This window comes from Myodes glareolus, chromosome 10, assembly GCF_982192425.1.
Source record: "Myodes glareolus chromosome 10, mMyoGla1.1, whole genome shotgun sequence".
Lineage (NCBI taxonomy): Eukaryota > Metazoa > Chordata > Mammalia > Rodentia > Cricetidae > Myodes > Myodes glareolus.
In genome coordinates this window covers 48,338,602-48,345,353 of record NC_142035.1, presented here as the reverse complement: position 1 = coordinate 48,345,353, position 6,752 = coordinate 48,338,602, and positions in this window count along the sequence as shown.

The following is a 6,752-nucleotide window of genomic DNA, read 5'->3' as shown; positions in this document are numbered from 1 at the left end:
CCTAAAGCTTAAGGAACTGACTCAGACTTCAGGAAGTGGCTGTGAGGACAGTGTGGCAGAAAATGACAGAAAACCTGAAAACAGCTGAAGCCGCTGCTCAGTTTCTTGCCCTGAAGCGGCAGCAGCTGGTGGGGGCACCAGGTATGGATTTGAAGAGCTGGAGCCAGGAGCTCAAACAAGCAGTGGTAAAAGTGGGTACTCAGAGCTCCGGGAGACTTGGGGAGCATAGAAAAGTGTGGAAGAGAAATCCACATAGCACTTTGTTCTTGTTGAGGGAAGAACTTGCTAATTGGAGCTGAACTTTGAAGGCCATCAGGTCTGCCAGCAGTGGTTGACAATGAGCATGGGAAGACAGGAACAAGGAAATGGCCTGCACTCAGGGACGTGATTGGTTGGCCACCTAGGACTGCGGGCCCAGCTGAGTATGCCCTGGCTTTTATTGATGATCTACACATCCCACTCTAAGGGCAGGCTGGCCCTGGGCACTAAGCTAAAGGAGTCCCACAGAAGATGAAGACTTTGGTATGGTCTATCAGGGACACAAAATTCACATGGGGAATGTAAGGGGACAGGAATTAACCCAAGTGAACACTGGTGCTGAGCCAAGTACTCCCAAAAGACTACAATACTATTTTGTTTCAATTTGTACTGTATTGAAGTTCAAAAATTTAAAAAAGCAGAGCAATTTTTATGATAAAATTGTTCCTGTTAATTGAAAATATAATTTGAGGGGGCTGGAGAGATGGCTCAGAGGTTAAGAGTACTGACTGCTTTTCCAGAGGCCCTGAGTTCAATTCCCAGCAACCACATGGTGGCTCACAACCATCTGTAATGAGATCTGATGCCCTCTTCTGGTGTGCAGGAAAACATGTTGTATATAACCAATAAATAAACCTTTTTTAAAAAAAAAAAGAAAATATAATTTGATGGAACACAAACACAAAAATATCAAAATGAACATGTTTTCTCCCCTGCTTAAAACTGTAGCAGCTACCTAGTTATTTTGGAACACTATTGTGTGTAAAATGATTGACTTTATAGTTCCCAGAGGATATTAAAAAGCTAGGCTAAGGTTTAGTCATCATACTTGGCTATTTACTATTAACATGATGTACTAAAAATAGAGCCCTTTGAGAAGACGACTAGACATTATGTATAAATGTAACATCGATAGGCTAATGAAGGTGATTGAATCTGCTGGTGGGAATGCAAGCTGGAACAACCCCTTTAGATGTCAGTGTGGCGATTTCTCAGAAAATTAGAAAACAACCTTCCTCAAGACCCAGTAATACCACTTTTGGGTATATATCCAAAGAATGCTCGATCGTACTACAAGAACATGTGCTCAACTATATTCATGGCAGCTTTGTTTGTTATAGCCAGAACCTGGAAACAACCTAAATGCCTCTTGATTGAAGAATCGATAAGGAAAATGTGGTGCATTTACACAATGGAGTACTACTCAGCAGAAAAAAAAGACAGCTTGAATTTGGCAGGAAAATGGATGGAGCTAGAAAACATTATTTTGAGTGAGGTAACCCAGACACAGAAAGACAATTATCACATGTACTCATTCATAGGTGGTTTTTTTTTAAGGTTTATTTATTATGTATACAACATTCCTTCCATGTATGCTTGCATACCAGAAGAGGGCACCAGATCTCATTATAGATGACTGTGAGCCACCATGTGGTTGCTGGGAATTGAACTCAAGACCTCTGGAAGAGCAGTCAGTGCTCTTAACCTCTGAGCTATCTCTCCAGCCTCCTCATAGGTGGTTTTTAAACATAAAGAAAGCCAGCCTACAAACCACAATCCCAGAGAACTTAGACAACAATGTGGACATTAAGAGAGACTTGCATAGATCTAATCTACATGGGAAGTAGAAAGTAGAAGTCAAGATCTCCTGAGTAAATTGGGAGCATGGGGACCTTGGGGAAGGATTGAAGGGAGAAGAGGAGATGCAGGGAGGGGAGCAGGAAAAAATGTAGAGCTCTACAAATATCAATAAAATAAAAAAAGAATATATATGTCTATATATGTTTATATAAATAATGTTTGAGTTTTCCACAATGAATTTTCTTTCAGTAATCTTTGAAGTTTCCAGGAAGAAGAGGGGCCCCACAACAACTCCACCTGGTTGATATGACATCATGATGCTGATAGTGCTACTATAAGGCCTGTTTTGGGTACCAGCTGCTCAAGATGGTTCCTACTTGGTTAGCTGAAATGGTGCACTTTTTTTTACAATGTTCTGGCCAGACCTCCAAATAGGAACCTCAGAAAAACCCTACCAAATGCTCAGAGACTATTTGCAATTTATCAGACAGTAATCTTGGAACTTAGCCATTATTTTACTTTCACAGGATCCCAAAGAAAAAAACATCACCCCCATGACAGCTGGAAGTAATTCTAGAAGACGATGTCCCATTTCCCAACAAAGTTTGTCCTTAGGGTTAGGGACATCATTTAGGGGTTGATTATAATTGGTATAGGGTTGGGGAAATTTATTATTTATTTAAAGGTTTATTTATTTATTATGTATACAATGTTCTGCCTGCAGGCCAGAAGAGGGCACCAGGTCTTATTACAGATGGTTATGAGCCACCATACTGTTGCTGGGAATGGAACTCAGAACCTTGGGAAGAAAGAGCAGTGCTCTTAACTGTGAGCCATCTCTCCAGCCCAGGGGTGGGAGAATTTTATAGGCTCAGGGATCTCTTTGAAAAAAAAGGTGGGGGGGAATTGGATGGGATAATAGATTAGTGTGAGCTTACACCACTAATAATAGTAAGAGTGAATACTTGTGAGTTATTATTTATAGGCAATTACATTGGTATAGATTCTTGTATATTGATGCAAAGTTAAATTATATTGAATATTGCATGCATGCATGCTTCTACTTCTGCTTAAAACATTTTTTATATATTGATATATATTTATCATGTTACTATGTACATTTCTAGCTCTGGCCAAGATACTTATATAATGTTTACATTCTGAGGTCACTGTCCTTACTTGTTGCACAGTTGTTTATTATATAATATTCTAATATGAAGTTTTAGTCTTTAAGTTATATAGGTATTAAGAATTATGGATTAATAGTCATCTATGTTTGTCATGCTTATAGTTAGACTAATAAAGTTCTTTAGATACATAGAGATTGTATTCTACATAGACAAGTAATCTTCAACCACTTCAAAGAGCTGTAGAATATGTCATTTTAATAACTTAGGGTTCTGTTGAAGTGAGACACGATTGCTTCTGGCAGCACCAATCTATTTCCATTTCCAAGAGAATGTTGAGCACTGAAGACACTCCACTTGGAGCTTCTTCTTGGCAAAACTGACCTTTGGGCAAAGAACTGTCCATGCGTCAACCACTGACAAGGTACATAGTATTTGGAAATGGATAAGCAGGACTGTCAAGGGTAAGGCAGTTTTGAAAACTTTCCTCCCTCTGAAAATGATCTTTCGCTGGGCAGTGGTGGCACATGCCTTTAATTCCAGCACTCGGGAGGCAGAGGCAGGTGGATCTCTGTGAGTTCAAGGCCAGCCTGGATAACAAGAGCTAGTTCCAGGACAGGCTCCAAAGCTACAGAGAAACTCTGTCTTGAAAAACAAAACAAAACAAAAAAAGAAAGAGTCTGTCAGTTACTCTAGGCCTTAGCCAAAGTTGACTGCTTCAACATTGCAAATGAGACTTTGGGTGATTGCCCAGGTAGCCAGTTGTCTCTGTCATTTGTTGCACATTTTGGAAGTTGCTTGATTGCACTTCCTCCTTACTCAAGTAATCTATTTCCCTTCTCGGATCTTCCATGAGATTGACGACTAGATAGTTGTAGTTACTTTCCTCTTATCACTTGGCCAAGTTATTTATTATACAAGATTTAAACTAGTTAGGATAGGATATTTATTGAATATATTTGTTCTTATCGTATACAATTTTGTATTGGGTTTAGAACTCTCTTATTTAAACAAAAGGGGGTGGTGCTGTAGGAAGTCCTACAGCCAGTAGTTACCCACCCACCAGGGCATGGCCTCTTATACTATCTATGCTGATGTAGAACATGCATCTGGCCTCTCTTTCCCGGCTGCGGGATTTGGTTTTGTTTGGATTTGTTTTATCTTAATTTCCTTTTTGGACTGGTGAAATTGCTCAGCAGGGAAAGACACCCTCTGCCAAGAGTTAAATCCCCTGAGCCCAGCCTGGTGATGGTGGCACACGCCTTTAATCCCAGCACTAGGGAGGCAGAGGCAAGTGGATCTCGGTGAGTTTGAGGCCAGCCTGGTCTACAGAGCTAGTTCCAGGACAGCAACAGCCAGGGCTACACAGAGAAACCCTGTCTTGGAAAAAGAAACCCTATATATTTGGAGATTTACTAGGTTGTCTTACGAGATGCAGTCCGTGTAGTCCAGTCTCACACTGGGGAGGCTGGGAATCTGGTAGTTGCTCCGTCCACCCACAAGGATGGATATCTCCAAAGTCCTAGTCTGGCCCTGAAAGGCCTGGAGGAGTCCTACAGAGCCACTTTTCTTCAGTCTACATTAGAAACCAGAATAATCTTGTTCTAACAGTGTCCCCAGAAACAGGATAGATGAACTTACCAGCAAAGTGAAGGCAAGCTGGTAAAAAACAAAGCTTCCTTCTTTCATGTCCTTTCACCTGGGCTGCCACCAGGCATAGCCAACTTTAGGACGGGTCTTCCTGCTTCAGATAATCTACCAACAAAATCTCTCATAGGAATACTCAGTGACTTATGTTACTTGATTCCAGATGCATTCAAATTGACAACCAAGATTAGCCATGGCAGTGAGTGAGATTAATTAAAGGACATCTTAAAACTCACATGTTGTTCCCTAAAGGTAACTTTAAATTGTAAAGACAAGGCACAAAGTAACTTGCTCTTTTATTTTCTAGGTCAAAGGGAAAATCACCAAATCTGTGCTACCTAACATAACCTGGGCTTTTTTGAGTGCCGAGCATTACTGTTAGAGATACCCATCTGCTTTGTTATGCCTCCCAATGGCTCCTTCAATACAATATTCCTTTGGAAAATGTAAAGAAAGTCCCAAAGTCATAGTTGGAGTAAATGTATTATACAGAACATGGAAGGGTCCAGAGAGATATCTCAGGAAAGTGCTTACTATGTAAGCATGAGGATCTGAATTCCAATCGCTGGTACCCACATAGAAAGCTGAGAAATATGGTACATTGTATAATTTTAGTGCTGGGGAGGCAGAGGCAGGAAGATCCCTGGAGCTTCAAGGCACAGCCAGCCAAGCCAAACCAATGAGCTCCAGGTTTCCTGAGAGACACTGTCAAAAACTAAGGTAGGCAGCCAGGTATGATGGCACACACCTTTAATCCCAGCACTCAGAGGGCAGAGGCAGACAGATCTCTGTGAGTTGAGGACAGCTTTGTCTACATAGTGAGTTCCAGGACAGCCAGGAGTAAAGAGACCCTATTCCAAAAAAACCTAAATAATAAATAAATAGGGTAGTGCTGGGTGTGGTGGCACGTGCCTTTAATCACAGCACTCAGGAGTCAGAGGAAGGTAGATTTCTAAATTCTAGGCCATCCTGATCTACAAAGCAAGTTCCAAGACTGCCAGGGGCACACACACACAAGCCTTGTCTTTAAAAAAAAAACTATAAATAACTAAAATTGAAAAAAATGAAATTTATGCCCTGGCAATGCTGAAGCATGCATGGGCAGTTGTATATGGTGGTTCTGTTAAACTTGTCCATACTGGGTTTCATGGTCTAAGCTGATTAGGATGACTGACCAGGTCTCTTCCTCAAGAGGGCACCAGATCTCATTACAGAGGGTTGTGAATCACCAAGTGGTTGCTGGGACTTGAACTCAGGACCTTTGGAGGAGCAGGCAGTGCTCTTAACCACTGAGTCATCTCTCCAGCCCCCATAAACAAACAATCAAACAAATAAACAAGGTGGGGGACAAGGCACAATGTGGGCCCCGGCCCCCTCTCAGGAGACAGAGGCAGGTCCATCTCTCTTAAGTTTGAGGCCAGCCTAGTCAACATATTGCATTCCAGGCCAGCCAGGGCTACACAGTGAGATTCTCAAATAGATGATAGACAGATAGGCCTATAGGCATATAGGTAATAAATCAGATGGGGAACCATAAAAGAAGCCATTCAATATCAATGTCTGGCTTCTATATGCGTGTATATCTTTACACACATGCACACATATGTGCAAACATGCACATTCATCCACTATACACACACACACACACACACACACACACACAATGTAGGGTAACACGAGGGGGCCGGCTTGTTGGGGTTTCCGTCCCACCTGGTACCCCACAACCAGCATGCCCCAAGGAAAATCACACACAGGACTCCATAAGGTTATAAACTGATTGGCCCATTAGGTCAGGCTTCTTGTTAACTCTTATAACTTATGTTATCCCATTATCCTTATCTATGTTAGCCACACAGCTCAGTACCTTTTTCAGCTGGGCAGGTTACATGCTGCCTCTTCGGTGGTCTGCACAGGAGTGGCAGAGGGACCTTCCTCCTCCGTAGCCTTATTCTATTCTCATTTTGCCCTGCCTCCACTTCCTGTCTGGTTGACCCACCTAGACTTCCTGCCTGGCCAATCAGCGTTTTATTAAAATACATGATTGACAGAATACAGACAATTCTCCTACACCAATGTAGAATTTTAAAAATTGAGATAATTGAACCATGTCTAGGAAATGGGCCATATAAGGCCAACTTT